Below are 25,860 nucleotides of genomic sequence, written 5' to 3'. Positions count from 1 at the left end.
TTGTAAATCATGGTTTAGGTTATGTTCAATAAGGCGCACGTCACTTGAGCTTTCTTTTAAAGAGTTATCGTCTGCAAATAGATATCATATTTTCGGCAACACCATTCGCGTATAGTAGAAATAAAAGAGGACCTAGGACAGAGCCCTGGGGAACCCCAGTATGCACGTTTTTCACGGAAGAAAAAAAATTTTTATACATGACTTTTTGTTTTCTATTGATAAGGTACCTTTCCAACCATTCTAACATATTACCTGAGATACCATACATTTTCAGTTTATAAATCAATCCCCCTATGCCAACTTTATCAAAAGCTTTAGATAAATCACAAAAAATCATACAACAATGTTTCCCTTCATCAATGCTTTTTACAATGGTATGATAAGTCTCTAAAAGTTGGTACACAGTTGAGTGACCAGGCAAAAAACCTGTCTGATATTCGTAGAACAAATTATTTGTATGAATGTTGACAAGTCGCGGAATAAGCAGACGAAATATATTGATAACAGATCTATAATGTCCGTGCGAATTCCCATAAATCAATAAAAACCTGCATGTAATTCAATTTCAAAATTATAAAAATCTTCAGACATATATAACTAACTAACTGCTCACTGTACACGACATGACATCAGACGAGGCAACGCGGGTCTGCAATCTCGCAGGTGTTTGTGACCTTCTTTTGGTTGATCGGAATGCCCCGGGCATAAATAACAATGATTTAAATTGGCATAACTGTCCCACTAGTAGTTGTGTACAGGAACCCCCCCCCCCCCCCCTTCCATATTCAACCCCGGGGCTTGGACATTTTTTCACATATTATATTTATTGCACTTATTCATCATGTGAACCATAGGAAAAAATCGTGAAAACCCCAAAATAGTCGTTCCACACAAAAATACCCCATTATACATGTACATTATAAGAGAGAAAGGCATGCCACTCCGGTTTGTTTACCTTGTATCCCCACTGGTCTTTCTGGGTTTAAAAACATGTATTTATTTTATTTTAACCTAAAATGTCGGTTCACACTGTCTCTACATATATTTCTTTTTTTTTAAATTCTTTATTTAATACACAATCTGTTATATCATTACATAATACAAAGATTAATATTTTTACAGACTGTGGTTTTTAAGAGAAAGAGAGAGAGAGAGAGAATTGGCATGTTATCACATACATTTAATACATGAATAAGACTGATTCTTATCTTTTAACAGATTTATAAAAAACAATTGATTCCATTGATTCCAGTTGGTGTCAAATACCTCTTTGTCTCCATTTTTGTATGATAAATATTTTGAGTTTCATAAAAAGGTTTAATATGTGAAGTTGCAGGTTTGAAATCTAATTTTTTTCCTAAACATCTCATTGTATAAATATAGTATTTTATTCACAAGGCAAACAAGTTATGAATATCTTTGTTTTTGCCTAAAAACCCCAAAATAAAACTTTGCTTTGTGAATGAAAGTTGCAGCCCTATCTTTTGCTCACAATATACTTCAAAATTGTTAAGAAAAGTCTGTACATTATCACATTCCCATAGAACATGTATTATTGTTTCTTCTTCCACATTGCAAAAAGAACATAATTTATCATCTCTTTTCCTAATTTTATATAGATAGGAGTTTGTACCAAGTATTTTATTTAAAATTCTATATTGAAACCATTGAAGTTTACTATTTTTTGTAATTTTTATTGATTGATTGATTGTATGTTGTTTTACGTCCCATTCGAGAATTTTTCACTCATATAGAGACGTCACCATATACCGGTGAAGGGATTCAAATTTTGACCTTTACTCAGCACTCAGGGCCATTGAGCAGTGAGGGATCTTTATCGTGCCAACGTCTGCCGTGACACGGTGCCTCGGTTTTTAAGGTCTCATCCGAAGGACCCGCAACTTTCACTTCAAAGTGCCGAGCGCATGGCGAAGGAACAGTTGCTACCCATTTTTTATCGACTTAGGTCAGTCGCGGCCGAGATTCGAACTCACGACCTCCCGATCACGAAGCGAGCGCTCCACCGACTGAGCTACCGTGAACGGTTTGTAATTTTTAAAGGAAGTTTAAAAATCATCTTCCATTCATTTTCCCCCAAACCAAAATATCATTCCATCTTGTTTTCCCAGTCGGTACAACATCGTTAACATTAATTATTTCATAAAACCGTTTTGCTTTCTTACACTTTGAAAGAATATGAGTGCTAGACAAAATTAATGGGTTTGGTAATTTTGTAGTAATATCATTTATGTTCATTGCTTTCATCCATGCTTTTACAGCATGTATTATACCTGCAAATTCTAATAAATTGAGCTTTACATTTGGATATATATCACAAAAACCCTCATACATGTAACTGTAAAAGAAACCATTTTCATCTATACGATCATTTATAAATCTAATATTCAGGTCATATATAACTGTAAAAGAAACCATTTTCATCTATACGATCATTTATAAATCTAATATTCAGGTCATTCATATTCTTAGTATACATAGCTTTTCCACCAATGACAATTTTAGGATTATAAAAAATTGGTACGTCTCCTGAAACCTTACAGTCAATAGAATGTTTATTCTTTAAATCAGTCCAAGCCTCAAAGCCATATTTCCAAAACTTGTTTTTCAAATTCTTCATGATAGTTTTAATATATTCAATGGCACATGTTAATATTTTTATCAAATCTATATTAGGTAAAAAATGTTGTAAACCTTTATCTGACAGAATGAGCTGTCTCATCCAAAATAATTTAAGTGATGCAATGAAGGCTCTAAGATTTATCATTTTTAATCCGCCTTCTTCATATTTTTTTTACTAAGACATCTTTCCTCACTCTGTGATGTAAACCGTTCCATTTAAATGAATAAAATAATTTTTCAAGTTCCTTCAAAAAATTTTCTGATGGGTTGGGAATAGCCGTTAGTATATGATTTAAAAGAGGTAGAACAAGAGTTTTAAGAACAGTTATCTTCCCAATAGGCGTCAAATATATCTTACTCCACTGGCTAATAGTGGCTTTTATTTGTCTTAATTTGGGTTCATAATTGAGTCTTTCAATTTCACTCAAATCAACATCATAATGAATTCCAAGTAAGGTAAATCTTGTACATCCCCACTTAAGATTATACTCATGACTTAATATTTTTTGACTAAATTTTTTGGAACCAATCCAAACTGCATGGGATTTTGAACAATTGATAAATAAACCAGACATTTCTGAAAATTTCTTTAATGTTTTCATCACTTCTGTCAGTGATTCTTTGCTTCCATCTAACAGAATTGAAGTATCATCTGCTAATTGTGATATTTTCTTTTCCATGTTCTTTACAGTGATTCCCTTGATTTTTTTTTTTATTTTTTCTTATCAGAATTGCTGAAATTTCTGCACACAAGATAAAGATAGGGTGATAGAGGATCCCATTGTCTACAGCCTCTCTGAATATTGAAACTTTGTGGAAAGTTACATGTACCACTTTGATTAATCGTGGAACTTATATTAGTATAAAACAATTTCACCCATTTTTCTATTGAGGGACCAAAATTTAAAAACTTCAAGGTCAATCAATAGCAACAAGCCTGATATATTTTCCTCTTCTGTATACTGCATAAATTCATAAATCAAATATGTATTTTCTCATGTACCTATTGGAAATACATATAAAGCCAGTTTGATCGCTATTTATTAATTTGTCAAGGTTAATTTTTATTCTACTATAGCAATAGTACCGGATGCAATTTTGTATACAGTATTGAGGAGTGTTATTGGCCGCCAGTTTTTGAGAAACTGTCTTGGCTTATCCCCCTTTGGTAAAAGTGTTATTTTACCATATCTCTGTGTGATAGACAGTAGGTTATTCTCATATGCATAGTTAATTGATCTGACAACAAAGTGTCCAAGGTATTTAAAAAAAACTTTAAAAAATTCTGTTGAAAAACCATCAGAACCTGGTGATTTGTCTGATTTCATTTTACTTAGAGTACTACAAGCCTCTTGTAAAGTAATAATACCTTCTAATTCTTCAGCTTCTGCATTAGATAACTTTGGAGTATCCTCAATTTTTAGATCAGACTCAAACTCTTTCAAATTTTGACTTAATACAGATTCAGAATATAATATCTCATAAAATTTCTTTGTTTCTTCTAAAATTTGTGCTTGATCATGGATTATCTCTCCTGTATCTAATTCTAGCATAGGTATTATTTTACTAGTATAATTCCTAGATTCTAGAGAATAGAAATATCTTGTAGGTTTTTCTCCTTCATCTACCCATCGTGCCCTACTTCTTACACATATACCTTGTAAATTATGTCTTCTTAAGTTTTCAAATTGTTGTTTTTTGTTTTCTAAATCTAGAACATTTTCATCTGTAAGATTTTCCTCCAGGTGTTTTATTTCTTCTCTCAATTTTTTTTTCTGTATTATCATTTTTCTTTTCTAAATATGAAGAGTATGAAATACTTTTGCCCCAGATTTCCATTAAGGGAGTTTCAAGAAACAATTGATCATTTATAGTAAAACATATATCTTTATCATGAAGAGAATCTATATATTTTCTTTCTTAAACTGGTACAGCATACTGCATTTTAACATATTGATAACCTCTTTAATGCAATCTAAGTACTCTTTGTCCCTTAATAGAGAGTTTTTAAACTTCCAAAAACCTCGTCCTTTTTTAAGGTCATAAAATTTTAACACCAAAGAAATCATGGAGTGATCTGATCTATAGTTAGTTTCAATGTCACATTTATTTGTGCAGGGCAGCAGTGTTTCTGACATGACAAAAAAATCAAGTCGAAAGGTTTTTTTCTTACGCCAAGAATACCTTCGATCTTTTTCATGAAGTTGTCTAAAAGGGTCTATATATCCATTGCCCTCCATGATCTCTAATTTAATTCTGGCCTTTGGATTGTTTGCATGTTTGTAATTAAAATAGTCTAATTCTGGATTCAACACAAAGTTAAAATCTCCACATCATATAACATTACTACAATTCATGTCCTCTATATATGTTTCAATGTTTTCAAAAAAATCAGGAGAATCATATTTGGACCATACACCGTACATATTACTAGTTCATGACCCTGGATACAAGCTTTTATAATATGAAAATTTCCATCTTTATCACCTTTCTCTGATATGACCTTGAAATCAAAGTTGTTATTTACAAGAAATGCAACACCTCTGGATTTACTTGTAAAAGAACTAAAAAAGCATTCATAACCCCACAAGTTTCTCAATGTCTTGTAAACAGTATGTTATATTTTAGTGTTTTTAAATAATGGAAAGGTCATCTCTACGCTTTGCAACATCACCCAGACCTTGATAATTAACTGATAATATTTTAACTTCCATCAAAACAGAGTAACGGCATAGAATATTGACACCAACTGGAATTCATTCTGTATAAATGTTTGGTTTTATGATTCTTATTCTGAAAAAATGCCATAAGAAAATGGAGAGGAAAAGAGTGTAAGAGAAAGAAAACATGAAAAGAAAAATAAAACATATTTCGCGTCACAATAAATATGTAGAAGACTTCACTGGCAATTTTCATACCAATGACCACATGGAATGTCGTATAGCTCACAACCGGTTGTTCATATGATCATTATAATATATATATAGAACCCGTGCGTAATAGAGTAATTTCCGGATTAGAGGTTTCACTCCTGGTCGTCTTTGAGATTTGATTTTTCCTCATTGTCATCAAAAATGTCAAAACACAACCTTTTCATTCCCCACTTGACCATAGATGTGTCCATTAAAATACCATGCAGCCTTGATCCTGGGGTTTTCGAGAAGATCGTTTATAAGTTTGCTATTCAAGTAGGTCACATCGTCACTGAGGCGAATCGAAGAATTCGTGTTTTTTTTTCATTGTTGATCTATGTATCATAATCCTGGTCTTGGCTGTATTGTTTTTCATTTTCATCAGGATTGGCCGTTGATACCCTTGTCTTCCCGGAAAATGTATAGCTATGACTCTACATATATTTCTGTCTTAGTTCATGCTATCGGATTGACTCTTCATCTCGTAAGAATCCCACAATCTCCTTAAACAGCATTGCAGTCAGTGCGTTGAAAAATCCTTAGGTAAACGCAACGGAAGTGCATAGAGAATATATTACCTATTATGATAACACCCGAGAGAGATTATTACGTCAGGCCAAAACTCTCTCGGACGTTATCGTAATAAGTGATACATTCTTGGTGTACTTACGTTGCGTTTACCTAAGGATTTTTCAACGCACTGACTGCAATGCTGTTTAAGGAGAAATTGTGGGATTCTTACGAGATGCAGAGTCAATCCTATAGCATGAACTAAGACAGAAATATATGTAGAGACAGGGTGAACCGATGTTTTAGGTTAAAATAAAATAAATACATGTTTTTAAACCCAGAAAGACCAGTTGGGATACAAGGTAAACAAACCGGAGTGGCATATCTTTCTCTCTTATAATGTATAGTGGGGTATTTTTGTGTGGAACGATTATTTTGGTGTTTTTCACGATTTTTTCCTATATCAGCTGTCTCGTTTAAAGTCATCATTTCGTAAGTTCTATGGTCGATACAATGACCTTGTCAGCAAATACAATTTATCATGGAGTCAAATGCTGACTGACGTTTTTCATACTAATTGTTAGGCCATTATTTACACACTGAATTGTCGACGGATTTCTCCGTTATTTCCTGATCATGACAAGGAGCACACGGCGGGTGTGACCGGTCGTCAGGGGATGCTCACTCCTCCATGGCACCTGATCCCACCTCTGATGTTTGGAGGTCCGTGTTTGCTCTGCTCCTATTTTGTATTGTATAATGGACTTTTGAGCTTGAATACTGTTCGTTATCTCCATATATTTCATGGTACTCTTGATGAATAAGTGCAATAAATATAATTTGTGAAAAAATGTCCAACAAGCCTTGGGGATGAATATTGGGGTGGGGGGAGGGGGGTTCCTGTCCACATGTACCTGTGAACTGTCCCTGGGCTTCTGCAATGCTTTAGATAATGTTCACAGTTGGTAGATTTTACAAAACGGCCCTCTCAGGGTTTTCTACGGGAAATGATCTGGACATGTTGACATTCGCTACGGAACTGTGAATTTTATGGCGATTGTCGCAAATTAAAGAAAAAACATACATGTTTTTAAACCCAGAAATACCAGTGGGGATACAAGGTAAACAAACCGGAGTGGCATACCATTCTCTCTTATAATGTATAGTGGGTGATTTTTGTGTGGAACGATTATTTTGGTGTTTTCTTGATTTTTTCCTATGGTACATATGATGAATAACTGCAATAAATATAATTTGTGTAAAATTCTCCAACAAGCCTCGGGGTTGAATATTGGGGTGAGGTTGGGGGGGGGGGGGGTTCCTGTCCACATGTACCTGTGAACTGTCCCTGGGCTTCTGCAATGCTTCGATAATGTTCACAGTTTGTAAATTTTACAAAACGGCCCTCTCAGGGTTTTCTACGGGAAATGATCTGGACATGTTGACATTCACTACCGAATTGTGAATTTTATGGCGATTGTCGCAAATCAAAGAAAAAAATACAGAAAATTTATTTATTTCAATAGAAATATATTCAACATTACTTAAACTGATAAATAAACACAATAGTTTTTCCTTCAGTGCAATTAAATATGAACTTTGCATTTTAAAACTTGCATAATTCATGGAGATCCATTGACGACGTAAAATGCTGACAAGAATCTATCTTTAATGTATCACAATTCATTAGAAATCCAGTTATACCGTATTTATGAGGAAATCCTGGCTAGAGAATCAAATAATCAAATCTGTAGTTAGAAATGACCATAGTTTTCATAGATTTATTCCAACAAGTCTAATGTAATTTAATCTCCTATGTTTTAAAAGTGTTTCTTTCATGTATATGAAGCCCTAGCCTAGTCTACCGCAATCAAAATACAGGATTCAAACGATATCCTAATTTATCAAATGGCAAAGTGACAAACAAGACAGATACCAGGGATGGGGTCAATTACATAGAAAAGTAATTAATCAAATTACAATTATTTGCCCAAAACCTTCAATTAAATCACCATTACCATTACAATAACTTTGTAAATGTAATCAATTAAATTACAATTAATTTGCAAATGTAATTAATCAAATAACAAATTACATAAGAAAAATAAAAAAGTCATGAATGTTCCTTTATATTCATATGCAAGGATGGGGTCAATTACTTTTAAAAGTAATTAATTAAATTACAATTACTTTGATTTTTTCTGCAATTAAATTACAGGCTTTCTAAGACGTGTAATTAATTACATTACTATTACTTTGCGTAAGTAATAATTAAATTACAAATTACATTTTTATTTTTTTTTTGAACATTTTTATAATCCTTGTCAATGAATATACAGAACATCATTTATTTGTATCTAAGCTCAGCCTCTGTACAAACAGTACAAGAAATAATATGCTATAGGCATTGTGTATCATTGTGGTTTAATTTATGACATTTATTTACAAAATGTTAAAGAATCTCTTAAAGAACTATCCGAGATCAGTTTGATGCAGTTTCCACCACACAAAACCTACATGTACACAAATTGCATGGCTTATGATATTTGATTGAAAGTGGGTATTTTAATAGAGTAAGATGAGTCGCAACTGTAAACCCTCAAATTAAATATTTCCTTTGAAGGTAATCTGAACATCCTAAATTGCTATTTATGTTGAACAATTTTACTTCATAAATAATACTTGTACAGAAAGAATATACATTCATAAAAATCTGTTTAAATGTTAAAATAATTATCAAATTGAAAGTTTTTTTTCTTTTCTAAAGCTAGCCGAGTATTTTAAATTGAAATAAATATATCCATTGGCTTTGTCTTCTATATCATGGAATGAATATCTCTTTAGAGGAGTTGATTTGTTTTGATTGCAATTTACAGCTGTGATCTGGAGGGCAATTATCTCTTCCCAACAAGAGAGAACTTAATTAATGACACACACCTTCTTTTTCTTTATTATTGATCAAACATATAATGAATGTGTGTTTCATAGCTGTTTTTGTTTGTTTGTATGTTGTTTAACGTCCCTCTCGAGAATTTTTCACTCATATGGAGACGCCACCACTTGCCGGTGGAGAGCTGCAAATTTTGTCCTATACTCGGCACTTACGGCCATTAAGCAGTGAGGGATCTTTTTCGTGTCAGCACCTACTGCGACACGGGACCTCGGTTTATACGGTCTCATTCGAAGGACCGGTCTCCACGTCCCACAGTGGGATTCGAACCCGCGACGTAAGGATCAACTCTTACTTCGCGACTCTAGAGACTGTTTCATAGCTGCATAGACCTAAGAAGGTTGTTTCAAGTTTAGATTTATAAACATAAATCAAAAAATTCAAAATTTACATAATGATTAGAAACAAACTATATTATTATTATCAAGCCAATCATTTAATTATTTGTTTGTAAACAATTTAACTTAAGATTTTGTTTATAATTGAAGGATTGTGGATGTTTTACAATAAAATAAGAAACAGTAAAATGGGGAGGTAGTGGTGACAATATATCATGAATGTGTATTATATAAAGTAATTGAATGTAATTGAAAAAGTAATTGAAATTACATGGTATTTTTTCCAGTGTAATTAATTAAATTACAATTACAAGTAATTGAAAAAATGTTCAATTACAAATTACATTCAACTACTTCAAAAAATGTAATTAATTACAGTCAATTAAAATTACTTTTTTCAATTTCCCCATCCCTGTTCATATGATATCAGATTCAGTTACTTTTTTTCTTTTTTACATTAACATTGGTTAAATGTTAATGAAATTCTTATATATTGTGTCCCCTAACCTACATCTATCGGGTTTAAAGATTTCCCTGCCACAATGAAGATATTTTCCACTGGGGCATTTGTGACAGGAATACACAGATACTGACTAGTAGCAAAGTTACCCATGTTTTACCTTAAACCATGTTAATTTTTAAGCTTTGATATATTTATGGTAAACAATAGATGTATTTTGCCTTGATCTTTCTTTTTTCATCATCCTAAACAATATCACAAAATGTTGGTATTTGACACATTGTGTTCAAACTACCATAAATTTAAAGTCAACGTGTGTATAAAACTACCAATAGGTCAAGTCAAAATGTGTGTAAAATATCTATTTAGGTTCAGTGCCAATATGTACATGACCTTAAAGCACTAATTAGCACCTGTTTATCACTTCAGACAGAAGCTGTAGGGGAAGTCAACTTTACCGCTACATTGCGAAAAATTTCAACTCATATTACCGTTACATTTCTTCGAAATTATATATATAGGTAATGAGTATGTAGCGGTAAAGACAATTTTGAAAATGTAGCGGTAATGATACGCACCCAGTTGTAGATATGGCAACCAAAAGATTAGAAACAATTGGACTAAGTGTTAATTCATAAACAACTTAATCAAAATTATTAATTTTATTTGTGCATTATACAAACTCACGGGAGATTGATTTGATTCAGAAGTTTGAAAGAAAACGCATAAGAGGAAATAGCAATTCATTAAAAATGGGAATTATTTAATTCTTTTTAAAAAAAATTATTATAAAATATTTTGTCAAAAAGAAAAGTTAACCTTTCTGAAATAATGTGTATATGATTGGAAGGGAAGATGGATATTTTTAACTTACTAAATATCAATGTAATTGAAAAGTAATTGTGAATTACATATCTTCTTTTGACAGTAAATAATTTAATTACAATTACATGTAATTGAAAATTTGGCCAATTACACATTACTTCCAATTACATCAAAATTTTTAATTAATTACCATCAATTATCATTATACATTACCATTACCCCATTCTTGACAAATACAAACTCAACTTTGAAATTTCTTTGAGGTTTTCCCCAAAGATTGGCATGGTGGCCACGGAACACAACTTTTGAAAAGATTCTTACGAAGATAGAGTCAACAGGTACAACACGATTTTTTTTTTAATTTTAAAAGGGAAATTAAATAGTCAAAACATGCATTTATTCACTATTTCAAAAGCAAATGAAATCCAGTAGTTATCAATCAAACGACAGTCTGACCATCTGTTATTTAGTTCTTTCCACATCCGGACAATTTCCCCTGGGTAATAATGATTGCCAGTTATAGCGTACCGGAAATTTGAACCACATGGCCCTTTTTCGCGATTCCCGCAACTAAACCCCGAATGTCCAACAGCATCAGCCATAATATATTCCCTACACAAGCCCGTTATATATTTATCCTCGGTTGTTAAATGTTGAACATGATGTGTTGCCATATACAATTTCGATATTATGTCCCCAGTGATAAGATAAGCCGAACCCTGGATATAGACAGGTTGTCTGTTTTGAACCCTTTTGGGGAAAGACAAATCTCTAAATAAAGAGGTCGGGAAAAAATATTCATTCTTTGATTCATCCGTTCTGCAACCTGTAACTGCATTTTCCCGTTTGTTACGTTGAAGATATTTCATTAAGGTGTAAACATTGAGAAAGATATCATCTTTGATTTTCAGGAAATATTGCACCTTTGCACAATACGTGTGTGTCCAATTCAGCATTGCTACGGTTTTGTTCGTTTCGTTTTCATCTGTGTCTTCTATATCAAGTTGTATAATATCATTAAATACATGTCTTTCTGTACTTGCAGCATCATTGTACATTGGAGTTTCACTACGTCCGATAATGAAAAAGTAGCGTATTGTATTATTTGAATTGAACAGGGAAATCCAAGACTTTCTTAAGGCTGTCCTCCTGTCAAAATGTGCAATCCTGCTTGATATCATTACGAGCAAATTAATTGGCGTTTTATCAAGATTTTGACACAAGGATTGCGTTGTTTTGTGACGAATTAACCCTTTATCTATGTACGATTGTATTACACGGTACAATATCACTTCCATTTCCTCATTGCAACAGACAAATGAATGCAATGTTTTACTTGTTAAAACAACCAAAATTAATATGAAAGCTATCAAAATGCCTTTTCTTCTTTTTAAAGTGGCTAAATATCGTCTAACTTTCATCTGAAATGTAAAACAAAGGAATTACGTTTAAATAGCCCTGCTTTACTTTTGTGTCACATTTTACTTCCTTCAAATTAAAAAGTGTACATAACATCCAGTTCAGTTGCAATGTAGTTGTATCAAAAACAACATTCGCTATTAATATTTATCTTCTTTATGTCATTTGCAAACTTCATAAACTATTGCTGCTTTCCTAGGAGACATTCCATTCATGGGTATGAGCTGTAAGTTTGTAGAAAACATTTGCTCTAATTTGACTGATTTACCTTATACAACTGGGTGTATTTAGCGTGTGATCTGCCGGAATCATGTGTACGAAACATTTATAATTTAATAGTCCATGATTTGGTCGCCTGACCACAGCCAGCTGGACGGACTTTAGAAAGTAACGCGCATAGGGAAATAATTCATTTACATTGTATTTGAGGAATTGCTTTCGCTTTCGATGCCACTGAACCAAATATACATACACACACACACGCACACAATATATATATATATATATATATATATATATATATATATATATATATATATATATATATATATATATATATATATATATATTCTCTCAATGACCATGTAGTTTAGGACAGCGCCGCGAGAATTCCATTGGCATCGAAAGCAAGTTTTATGACTTGCCTAGATAGCCGAGCGGTGTAGCACGCTGTTCCAGACTTCCGGTTTGCTTATGACAAGGTGAGCACATATTATTTTCAAATGTTGATTATATACAATCATCTAGCGATAACTTATTTACATTTTTTTCAGACTCGCCTTCCTGTTTACAACCCATAAACAGGATGAACATTGATCACCCATACATTTTAGATGTCTTATTTACATTTTTTATACTATAATCCTATAATTATATTATTATAATCCTATAATACTATAATCTCATTAATCAAGGTAAAATTGTTGAATTTTGTTGGATTCCAAGTCATATTCGTATCTTTGGAAACACTAAGGCTGATAGTGCTGCGAAAAAAATGCACTTCAGTATGAAATTGTTCACTTTAAAATTCCTTATACTGATTTGAAATATTTAGTAAAAAATTATGTAAATTCTCTTTGGGAAATATTTTGGGATTTTTGCGATGTTAATAAACTCTATACAATACAGAACAAAGTCAATCAATCATCTGATTTCGGCTGAAACGTCAGGACGAAGTCATTATATCACAAATACGTATCGGACATTCAAGGTTAACTCATTCATATTTACTAAACAGGGAACATCAACTTGAATGTATCTCGTGTGACTGTGCAATAACTATACAACATATACTATTAGAATGTTCTGATTTTTCGCCCATACGTAGTAGACTCTTTAATAATGTGCATGATCTCTTTAAGATCCTTTCGCACTGAATAGACTGAAGTTGTGTCTAAAGACCCTGAAGTCATTAGTGAAGGTTTGATGTCTCTACGGTCTAGGGTTTCAGAGCAGTAGCAATAACAAGGTTTTTCGCACAAGGGGCAGTAACTTTCAAATGGGTTAAGCTTAGGGGACAAGAATGAAATCTTTGAAATAGATGTAAGAGTACAAATTAACGAAGCAAAGACAATTAGTATATGTTGAAAAACAAAAGAGCTGTAAAAGGAGCTTAATTTCTCATTTTTGGAATGACCTTTGGCCTTCGCATATATTTTTAATGTCAAAGGTCAATGAATCTTATGCAGTTTGTCCCATGTCTCTACGACTTATCGTTTTGAAAATTTTTAATTATTCGTAAACATCAAAACTTTCAGGGGCAATAACTCACAAAAGAGGTCGACTAATATTTTCGCAATGAAAAGTCCCCTTAATTAGTCGAAGATATTGGTGAAGGTTCTGTACCTCTGTGGTTTAGGGTTTCGAAGGAGTAGCGATAACAAGGTTTTTCAGACAAAGGGCAATAACTGTGAAAGGGTCATAGGTCAAATAGCTGGCAACATGTTTTTCTAAATAATTTTTGTAGGCGAGTATCATGAACTATAAAGTTTTTTCGTTAAGTCTTTCGGTTCAAAAAGCCGTAGCGGAAGAATGATAATAATAAACAGAAGCATTTCAAGAGGTTTTTCCAAAGAAAGGTGGAAAGACCTAATAATAAAAGTGAAAAAGAAACCTAAGAATAACAAGATCTTCCGCTGAAGACGGAAGACCTTAACAAGACGGTCTTCCGTAGAAAACGGAAGACCTTAAAAAGAATAATAATAAGAAACAGAGTAAAAACAATATGTTTTTAAACTTCGTTTGGGGAACATAATAAGAAACTAATGCTTCTGCATGCAGATGATACAACATTGACTCTCTCTGACAAAACATCTGCTTTTGAAGTTTTAAAATTTTTTGATTTGTATGGAAAAGCATCCGGGCCAAAGTTAATATTCAGAAGTCTAAAATGATGTGCATGGGAATTGGATATATTCTCGAACATGAAAAAATATTATTAAGTACTTCTCAAACAAATGTAATGAAAATACTGGATATTTATTATGGTAAAAATAGAATAGAATGTGAACATTTGAATTGGGGGGATAAAGTGCAAAAGATCAAACAAATTAACAATTTATGGAGAAAAAGATGTTTATCAATTCAAGGAAGAGCTATCATAATTAATGTCTAAATTATGGTACGCGTTGACGATTATTTCAATCCCTAAGAGAGCAAGACGGTTATATCAATCCCTAAGAGAGCAAGAGAAATTATTCAAAAAAAGTGTTCTGATTTTGTCTGGAATTTCGGGGCTCACTTAGATTCGTATAAAACTATAATAATTATTGGTGAAAACATTGTGATGGCCTGAAAATAAGTGATATTCATTTAAACATGTTATCATTAAGACTAAAGGTGTTAGCCAAATATTTTAGTCACACAAAAGAATTTTTATGGAAAGATGTAAATTATTCAATTATTTTTTGACAAAGAATGGCAATTTAAAAGGTATGGAAACATTTTTACTAATTTAACAAAAAAGATTTTAAAAGCTTACCTAGTTATGTTCCCCAAACGAAGTTTGGGAACATATTGTTTTTAATTTCTTTTTTCTAAATTTCTTCTCCGGTACTTTTTTTCTCGGATACTACTCATCCGATTCAGATGAATTCTTTTTAGGTTTAACGGGCATGTTGTGTAGATGTGCGGGACGAAGGTTATTTTGCGCGCACATGCATGCGCGTGCAATAAGTGAAGTAACTGATATATTTGATATGGCCGCAACTTTTATATTTTTTTATAAAATGCTTTGAATATCATAACATAAAGATATATTAGTAGTGTTGACAAAAAACAAGGTCAAATTAGCATGATCTCACGCGCATGCACGTGCACTTTACTCTGATTGGCTAAAACAAAAATTCTAATAACTGCCCTTTTTTTTTTTTTTTTTTTTTTTTTGGACAAAATAGTTTGATATTTAAATTAAAGGTATATATCATGAGGGTCTTAAATACGATATATACAAAAAATCTTGAAAACACGCGCATGATTGGTTGATACTTTAAAAGGCATTAACTTCTTTATTTCACAAAAAAAGGATGATATTTAAAATATAGATAGCTATAATGTGTTCCTACATTATGATGCTATCTACAATTGAACATAAGGACATGGATGCGCGTGTGCTGAATTCTGATTGGCTAATACCTTATTGGGTGTAACTCTATTACTATTCAATGAATCACTTTGATATTTAAGACATAGGTATATACTTTGAAACACTATAAGAATATATATGTAAAAAAAAATCTAAAAATAATAATAATAATAATAATAATAAAAATATGCACATGCATGTGATCTGAAATGTGATTGGCTAAGATTGTAAATAACTATTTTAACCTTTATTTTTCAAGAAACAAGACGAAATTCAGAGTAGATGTTAATATTATGAGTCTCTACATCATGATATTATCAGAAATGAATATGAGGACACGTATGCACATGTTTAAATTCTAATTATATAATATTCTGATTGCTGAAATTTTCTTTGTTTTCAGTAAATTCGTCGAAGTCTAAAATGTACCTCTGCATTATGAGATACTATGAGATGATGCATTTGGTAGTTTTTGAAGACACGTGTTTGCACGTCCACTGAAAGTTGATTGGCTTACACTGCTTTTGTGCATTGTTATTAAAATACTTTGAAAAATAAGTCGTAAGTGTGTGATGCAAAGAATCTGCCTTATTCAATGAAACTTACAGAAAACAGGGCACCAATAGGGAGTAGGGGATCGGAGCGTGTGGGGAACATTTGTAACGGTCTCCGTTACAATTAGAACTAGTTTTTATGTAGAATTATTTAGTGCGTGGTATGCTGTAAACGAGTATGTTTATAATCCCGAAAAAGGAAATGACATTTTAATTACTGTTTATTTTGTAATACAAAAATAATGAATGGTAACAAAATGTTATATTGGAATCATTTTATTAATGCTTGTATAACTCGTGTGAAAGACATATCATACGAAGTTATTCCTGTTTTTTACCGTTGTCTTGTTGAAATTATACATGAAGATAATACAGAAATAAGTGTATCATTGATTAAGGAAAATTATACAAATCTACTATCTATTTTACCAGATGATTGGAAGGAATATGTTTTAAAGAATGAATACAGGAGAGATATTTTTAATCCTGGATTTATTATTTCATTTAAACAAGAAAAAAAATTGTTCAATTCTTGCACTGCTAACATATTTTATAAAATATTGGTTGAAAAACTCTTTCAAATACCCGTATCAGATACATACTGGAAAAACACTTCGAATGGTGAGTGATAATTGTCTCGCAAAAAGGTGGATTTCATTGTGGGAATCGCATAAATCCCCTGATAGAGTTGAATTATATTTTAAAATATATCATAATGCTATTTTTACATATGAGATATTGTTAAAAATTGGAAAATCAGGAACAGATTTATGTCCAATTTGTAGATCTAAAAATGACGATATTTAAATTTACATTTGTTTTTAACATGTGATGAATTAGTGGAATTTAAAAACAATTTTGTGATTTATCATTTAAAGTCACTTTTAAAAGACGTTGATATTATTGTGTATAATAGTTTAGACTTTGAAAGTAAATGTATGTTAACATTTCCACGTGAGGGAAAGAATGTTAATATATTTTTTTGTGAACTTTTTTACATCTCTTTGTAGATTTTGTATCTGTAGAAGACGACAAATATTTTTACAAAGTTCTAATAAAATGGACCTGATAAGGCTTCATAAGTACATGTTGAAGCATTACGTCTCATATCAACATTATACATTTATTGACTGGGTTCGAGGGCAACATGCGTTTTGTCGGACCTAAGAACCAAACAGTTTGGTTCGAGGGGTCGACAATACGCATTTTGTCCGAGAACACGGTCAATAAATGTTTTGTTATACCTTTTATTTATCTATTTTATTATTTTTTTGACATACATGTATGTCGAACACCAACGAATGCAAATGAGATTTAGCTGACCCCGCCCATTGTGTGACGTAAGAGGTCCAACATCTCATCGACAGGTCCAATATCTCACTCCGCTGTCAAACATCGATTTTTTTATGCCCGCTCAGTAAAACATTGGAAATGTTAGACTTTTTTTAGTATTGATTTATATAGGAACACATTTTTAAAGGTATAACAATACCAATTATGTATTGTTGAAAAGAAAAAGGAAATGTTTTCAAAGGAATTTTTGCATAGAAATCCTTTAGTTAAACAGATTGATGATGTTTTATTATTTATTTTTTGATTATGCTTATAAAATTTTTATTTTACAGAATAGAAAGAGTTGTTTGTAAATTTATTCATATTTGATGTTCACCAATAAAAAACGCGTTCAGTCTCACGCCTAACCGTGAGCTTTGAAGGAATTTCGAATCATGCGTGAAGCTTTTTCCCCTTTTTCACATACCTTAAAATCAATAGTGAAAATTAAATTAGTCGTCAAAAATAAATTCAACGAAATATATGAAGTAAATGTGTAAAAGATAATATTTACAATGTAATTTCTAAAAATTTTAACTTTTCATGAACTTTTAGAATTGAAAAATGTCTTCTCTCAGAGCGGGGGATCGTCCGCGCCTTGCACGCCTTCATTCTTTGCTCTCCCGACCATCGGCTTAAATGTGACCTAGGTATTACTCCGCGACTCAAGAGCAATGGCTCTAACACTGCGCCACGCGGGCAACTAGTAACTAAGGTTGATAAATGTATGCCAATTCTGTAACTAACGCAATCCAAATTCGTACATTGTACCTATTCCGATTACAAGAACATTTTTTACGATAATACTCTAATTTGTTTCATATATATTCAGTAACATTATATTGTGGATTGTTGTAAAACTGCCCTACCTTACAACGACTCAAGAGAAAAATAACCAAACTTATATGTAGTTGATCATAGAAAAATAATAATATATACAATAAATAAGTTACAGTTATGGTCGTTGAATTAACAATATATTACATAGTCAATTGATAAATGAATATAGCAACCTAAACGCAGATCTTTTTAAAGATCTCCTTAATGAATCGCCCAAAAGTACAAATTGTAAACGTTTCACTGAAGATTCGGTACATTTCTCCTTTATACTGACCACAAAATGCTTTTCATGGGTATTGTTCAAATATTCAAATAAATGAAGGGCAATGGCATATTTATTAAGAGAGATTGTATTTTATATGGTGTGGATTTGTTGTCTGAATTTTTTTCCTTTTTTGATCATGTACAAGGGCTGCCCGAAAAGTTGATGGACAATGGCGTTTTTGTCAATTTGAATGGTTGTATATATACATTGTGTTTTCTAAAATATATTTTATATAAAAATCTACGTCATAATATTTGTTTTTTTTTTTATTGTTTGAACTTACATTTTCGGTAAAATTTGTAGTCTTTAATGGTAGTGCACGCAACGCTTGGGTGAAATATTATGTCACAAAGAGTTTGGATTAAAAATACTCATGAAAACAATTCAAAGCTAAATTAAAAAAAAAATAATGTGATGTAATTAAATTAAAACAGCTGTCGTTATTTTATGATGCTTTGATATCCGTCATTGGAAATATAGAGAAAATATTAAGAAAAAAAGTACAAGAATGTGAAAGTGCCTGAGAAAAACCAACGACAGCCAACTGAACGGAACAGCTTCCAATTCTAGACTTATGTGTTGATGCGGTAAAAACGGCGTCAGAGACAGAGACGAATATAGCTAAACGTCGGACTGGGTCGTGCAAGTCTGTATAATTACACGGAGTTGTTAATCTGATGACTTATATTGCTTTGATTTAATCATAGTCTACATTAGAATTTTATTGCTCACTCTTAGCATTGTAGTCATTATAAAGAGTAAAATAGCATGTGTGAACAAAAATACTAAATCCCTATAATGTTAACGTTATTTTGAAACTTAGCTTAAGGTGAAGATATACTCGTTTAACGTCATATTCTAAATCCGAATTGCTACTACCGTGTGCAGTCTAACCCCCCCCCCCCCAATAAAAAAAAAATGAATATATTTTCCCTATTGTTTTTAAGATTTCAGTGTAATATTCTTCTCAAAAAAGGTTTTTAAAAGGGCTGCTTTAATAATTAAGATATGGTTGGAAAAAAAAAACATGTCCAGTATTTAGAACTGTGCAGAGATACATGTACATGTACCTCATAATGAGGTTTCGATCTGTGCTTTATTGTCTTGCCAGACAAAAGTCTTTGGTGTGACCTGATTTTTGTGTAAAGCATAGAAAAATGTATTTAATTTTTACTATTTTAAAAGAGGTGTATAGGCAAAAGTCTTTGGTGTGACCTGATTTTTGTGTAAAACACAGAAAAATGTATATAAAATTTACTATTTTAAAAGAGGTATATTTTTATCCTTAGAAACATTATTTTAAAAAATCTTGCAAAAGGTCAAATTTCTATATAATTTAGGTAAAAAAAACACAATCATAACTTTTTAATAAATGCGATTATATCTATTTTTTCTTAATGAAAATAAAATATATTTATGTTCAACAATATATTTTCCCTATTTCTGTTTAATTTCCCAATTTGTATTTTTCTCAGAGATTTACCATAATATTTGTAAATAAACATCTATATGTATGAAAACTGAAATACAGTAGTTTACAGTGTATTACATCAATAATATAGTTTATATGACGAAATTCGTAATTTTTAAAGAAAAAAAATTATATTTACTTAATGTTTCACTTAAATCAAATTATTATTATGTAATTCTTTCATTATCCCTTTCTTCTTTGTTTCTCTCTCTCTCTCACTTTCTCTTTGTATATACTGTGTAGCTGAATATTTATTTACCTAATTTTGCAACAGCAGGGTTAGACGGCGCCCCAAATTTTAAGCGGCAACAGTTTTTTTTTCCATAAACATGTTTTATTTGTTTTAGTTAAATAATATTAAAAATTTGAACAATTTTCTTTAGAAATTAACCCGAGTATGGCTCTTTTTTTCCCATCAGACTGGGTCGTTCGGCTTGGATATACACTGTACATTTTTTTTTACATCGATACATAACATTTGTTCAATATTGTGTATTGTTATGTTTTCTTTCTTTTTTTTAAATATAAATTTACTCAATCATGGTCTGTATTGAATATTTTTGTTTACATTTGGCAGCGCAGTCATTACAACGAAAAATAAAGCATGGTTCACGAACATTTTGAACAGCCCTCGCACATACCTATATGTACATAAAAAACTCAAAGAGGTTTTTATTGAAAACTTAGACTAAATTAATATAATATTCTTGAGAGAATAGTATTCTATCCTTGAGAGAATAGTATTCTATCCTTAACACACTTACCGGTATTTGTAAGTTTTTGTCATATTCCTAGGTCATACTTCCTAACATCTTTACTTTTAGTTCTCCTCTCTCTCTTTTTCCCTCTCTCGATTTGGTCAACCATATAAACAAACGATTTATTTTACATACTCTTATTCAATACTCAAGTGTATTAAAAATGGATAAAAAAATATATTAAAAAAACCTTTTATTTATAGAATCAAAGTTTGATGGTTGTTAATTTATTTATCTTTCGAGAATTATTAATTCATACTTTTTGAAGCTAACATTCGCGGACGGAGGGCTGAAATTTTTTCACCTGTACTCGATGGACACCAATGGCCACTGAACATGCAGTGAAGAATCTTTTTCGCAAAGAATCCAATGCGACCTCGGTTTATATTGTTTCATCAGAAGGATCATTCTCCCAGCCCGCAGTGGGAACTCAATAGATCGTCAGAAATATAATTGACGCACACCAGAATATTAACGGTTACACTAAAATAATCATTTATCAAAACAAATAATGAGCAATTTCAAAAAGAAAAAAAACCTTAACGAGTGAGAGATGAGTAAAATTAACGCTTTTTACCTTGTCGATTTATTTTCCGTCTGTTGCCGAATAATTATCCACAAATAGTTTCGGTAAATAACCAAAACAAAAAGGAAAATGACCAATAGAATTTTGATCTATTGCAGGACTGCAGTAATTTCCAAGGGGTACAAAAAATCACATCAGTTACATTAAAAACTTGAGTTTGTCTAAGTTTGTTTTCTACGTATCATACAGGTGAAATCCTGCACAAGACAGACGCATATCTTGATGTATGATAAGAAATGTTTAAATTGTCAAATGTCTGCACTAAACTTTGAACGTTTTTTCTTCATTGATTTTTTTCTACGTGACGAGATAGGGATACAACACAAACATCTATGACGTTTTTGAAAAAAAAAATAACTAGATCCTGTCATGAGACAGTAATACCCGCACTAAGGTGTTTGCCTCTAAATGCACACTCCTTCATATTGGGCCTACCAATGAAAAAGCCAAAATAATTCTATAATTTACACAATACATGTATTTGTCAAATCGAGCATAAAATGCTCAGGTGACCATGTGACCTATGAGCCTCTTACAGGTATTTCCTTTACTTAATTCATTACCAGTCTGGTATTAATTTGGGTGTGTCTGTCCGTCCGTCCGTCTAGCTGTATTTCTGTCTGTCTGTAACACTTTCGTTTCCGCGCAATATCTCGAGAACCCTTTGAGCTTTCCGAATGAAATTTTGCATAGCAACTCCCTATCGCCTAAAGAAGAACTGTATTGATTTTGAGGTCAAAAGGTCGAAGGTCAAGGTCATAACTTCATAAATTCTGTCTGTTTTAACACTTTCGTTTCCGCGCGATATCTCGAGAATTCTTTGAGCTTTTGTAATGAAATTTTACATGACAACTCCCTGTGGCCTAAGGAAGACCTCTATAGATTTTGAGGTCAAAAGGTCAAAGTTCAAGGTCATAAATTCCGTCTTTGTGTAACACTTTTGGTTCCGGGCCATATCTCTAGAAGCTTTTGAGCTTTTGCAATGAAATTTTATACCATAACTCCCTATAGCCTCTCTCGCCCCTCTCGAAGTGTCCCACCCCTAGACAGAAAATGATAAATGTCCTACGGACCCGGTTTAACGAAAGAATGCGTTTCGTGTATTGTCAGTGTAGCAGAAGAAAATACGGGAGATAACTATAACTCAGTTCATTTACTATGAAAAATCCCGAGAGTTCCGAATGTCAACATGGTGTGTAAATTTGAAACGAGTAAAAAACGTTGGTGAAAAAGTGTTGAATTCTTCCATAATATGGATTAAATTTTTAGATGAAAGGTATTTACAGTCTCAAAAAGGTTTGTTATGATTAATTTGACTGTTATTTTCAATGCAACTTCATTAATTTTCTCCAAAATCGTTTCGGAGCGATTCTGCAATTTTCTGCTATATTACGGGTATATGGGGGGGGGGGGGGGCATTCAACTGTGGTGAGGGTCATCCTGAGACACAGTTAGATTATTCTAACTACGCACCCCGGTTTTTTATTTTATTTATTTATTGTATTAAAAGTCGCTTGGCACTATTTTTAGCACAGGGGCATGTGGAGTGTTATAATAATTACGTATAATACAGGTTGTCAGCGGACTTTATATTCTAATTACATATATTACATGTAGAACTGTTTAGTAAAGGCTAAATAAGACACCATGTATTGATTAAAATTTTGACAATATCGAACGTGAAAATTAAACATTATATGTGACTTAATGTTTGCATTTAATTTCTTGTATATTCAAGTGTCTCTGTGGTCTGATGGTATGATGCTCGCTTAGTAAAAGAGAAAAAAAAATGATGCTCGCTTAGCAAGCGAGAGGCCAGGGTTCAATCCCCGGACTATTCTCTTTCTTTTTTAAATGTATTTTTTTCTTTTTCTGGATTTACTAAATGATACTATTGAACATGTGAAATGAAAAAGTTATGATGTCTGGCGTGTACAAACTCATAAAATCATTATTACAGTGTGATAAATATTCTGTATAAATTAAAAAGAATCTTCTATGTACACATATTAAAGAATAAGCAATCAAATCTTTATATCCATATTGGCTTTTTTTCAATTTGCTTCAATATACATGTATACATTTAATAATTCTACAAATACAGGGGGGCAGTGTGACACCCCCCCCCCATCTGCGCATGATCTTCTTTTTTCCCTAAGCGGGGGACACAAATTCTCTGAATTAGCTTGTTAAGTATTTAATTAGGCAAAAACCCTCTTGAAAAGCCATACCCAATCAATTTTGTCACCTCCCCCCCCCCCCAACACACACTCACAATTTGCCTGTTTTTTGGAAATAGGCCTAGATGGCAAAGTTATGTTAAAAAATAGTTATGATAATTTAAAATTTGTTCTTGTACTGTACATGTATGTGAACACCTTTTTGAAAAATTTCTTCATCACATTGGGCTTGCGTCACCCTACTAGTACTAGTTTTACCATTATCATTTTTAGATTGCACATGCATTCGGCAAACCTTGGCTGATTATGTCACCATCATCAAACGAAGGTACGAATCGGCCGAGGTGTGCCGAGTGATTGCACATGGTGCAGTGTGGCGAAAACATCATTACGTGTATATCAGTAGGAATTATTAATTCATTTTGTGTTTTAATTGGATTATATTTCATGAAGTTAACAGGACCTATGACAGTCGGTAAGTACAAATTTAAGTATAGATTGGAGTAAAATAAACCGAAATGCAAATGGTTAGGTTAAAGTTTAAAAAGGATCAAAGATCATCGGATGCCACAGTAGACGAATTTCACATTATGAAGAGTTATCTCCTGTTGTCGACATTACATTCAATTACATGCACAGATCCAGGAATTTTTTCGGGGGGGGGGGGGTCCACATCTCAGTCAAAAAAATTTCCAGCCCAGAATTTCCTGTGAAGCAAAAAAAAAAAAAAACAAAAAAACAAAAAAACAAAAAAAAAAAAAACAAAAACAAAAACCAACAAACAAATAAAAACAATGATGGTGGGGTCCGTTTTTTATAGGGGGAGGGCGTCCAGTCATTTTTTAATTTGCTTCTGTAAATCAGTATAATCATAGTCCTATTTAAATAACAATGCAAATTCCAGAGGGGGGGGGGGGAATCTCCCTAGTCGCTCCCTGTCCCTGAAATGACAAATGGTCATGTGACTCCATAAAAGTAGAAAAATTTTCCATTTGACTATGCATAATTTTGTTTCTTGTGTTATTATTTTATGTATATCTAATGGTTTAAGGTTATGAACCCTTTGAGGTCATCCCCACTCTCTTAATGAACTGGAAATGTTCACAATATGACTACATCAAATTAAACAAAAGTGCATCAATGATAAGATTGCTTGACATTTCATTCTTGAATTTGGGTCAATCCATGTACCCTCCAAGAATTAGGAATGAGAATCATTCAAAGAGATGGACCATTAAACTATTTGTATATATTCACATTTTTTATGTCAAAACAAAGTATTAGTTTGCATACATGAACAAACAGGGGTCTGGGAAGGGGAAGGGGCGAGGGGAATGAGTCATCTCTTTACGTCTTAATTGTTGAAAACTCCTAAAATGAATGTAACCTCTAATCCGACTTGTACGTCTTCATTATTTTTAAGTGGTGGTGTCTCCATATGAATGAAAAATTCCCAAGAGGGGCATTTAACAACAAACGAACAAATGACTTAAAAAACACAATATACATGTACATGTTTATTAGTCAACAGATATACTTCTGGTCATATCTCTAGTTCTCCCTTGAATCAGAAATGATGATATAAATATTTTAAGAATGATTAAGAGTTGAAAAGGTTGTGCATCTTAAAATTGACTTAACTTAAGCTCTGTGGTTAAATATGCTATATCACTTTAGCTTATTTTGCTACACAAAGCACCTTAACATGCTTAAGATTAATTATTTTTAATCATACTGTTTTCTAAAATGTGCAGTTTTTTCAACATGGATACAAGTCATACATTTTCAGCTTCTTAAAACAATGCATGAAAAAAAAAACTGCTTTTCAAATACTGTAACACTTTCCAAGTACTTGTGATCATAAGTTTTTAGATCACTTGAGTTTTTCTGGTTTTCTGATCACATTTTGTTCGTCATCCATCTGTCCGTCTGTAAACTTTTCACATTTCTGTCTTCTTCACTAGAACCACCAATTTTAATCAACCTTGCCACAAAGCATCTTCGGGTAAAGAGGATTCAAGATTGTTCAAAATGAAGGGTCACACCCTCTTTCAAGGGGAGATAATCAACAATTAGTGAAAATTTGGTGGTATCATTTTAAAAAGTCTTATCAAGAACCACTGACTGGGACCAAAAAGTTGAAACTTTCTTTTACATAGACTTAGTGTAGATTCAAATTTGTTCAAATTATAACCCACTGGGGTAGGGTGGGGCCACATATGGGGATCCAAAGATTT

The sequence above is a fragment of the Saccostrea echinata genome, unplaced genomic scaffold (genome assembly GCF_033153115.1).
Source record: "Saccostrea echinata isolate AGI-Se365-2 ecotype Australia unplaced genomic scaffold, CSIRO_AGI_Sech_v1 ptg000016l, whole genome shotgun sequence".
Taxonomy (NCBI): Eukaryota; Metazoa; Mollusca; class Bivalvia; order Ostreida; family Ostreidae; genus Saccostrea; species Saccostrea echinata.
The sequence above is the reverse complement of the archived record's forward strand: the minus strand, read 5'-3'. Positions refer to the sequence as shown.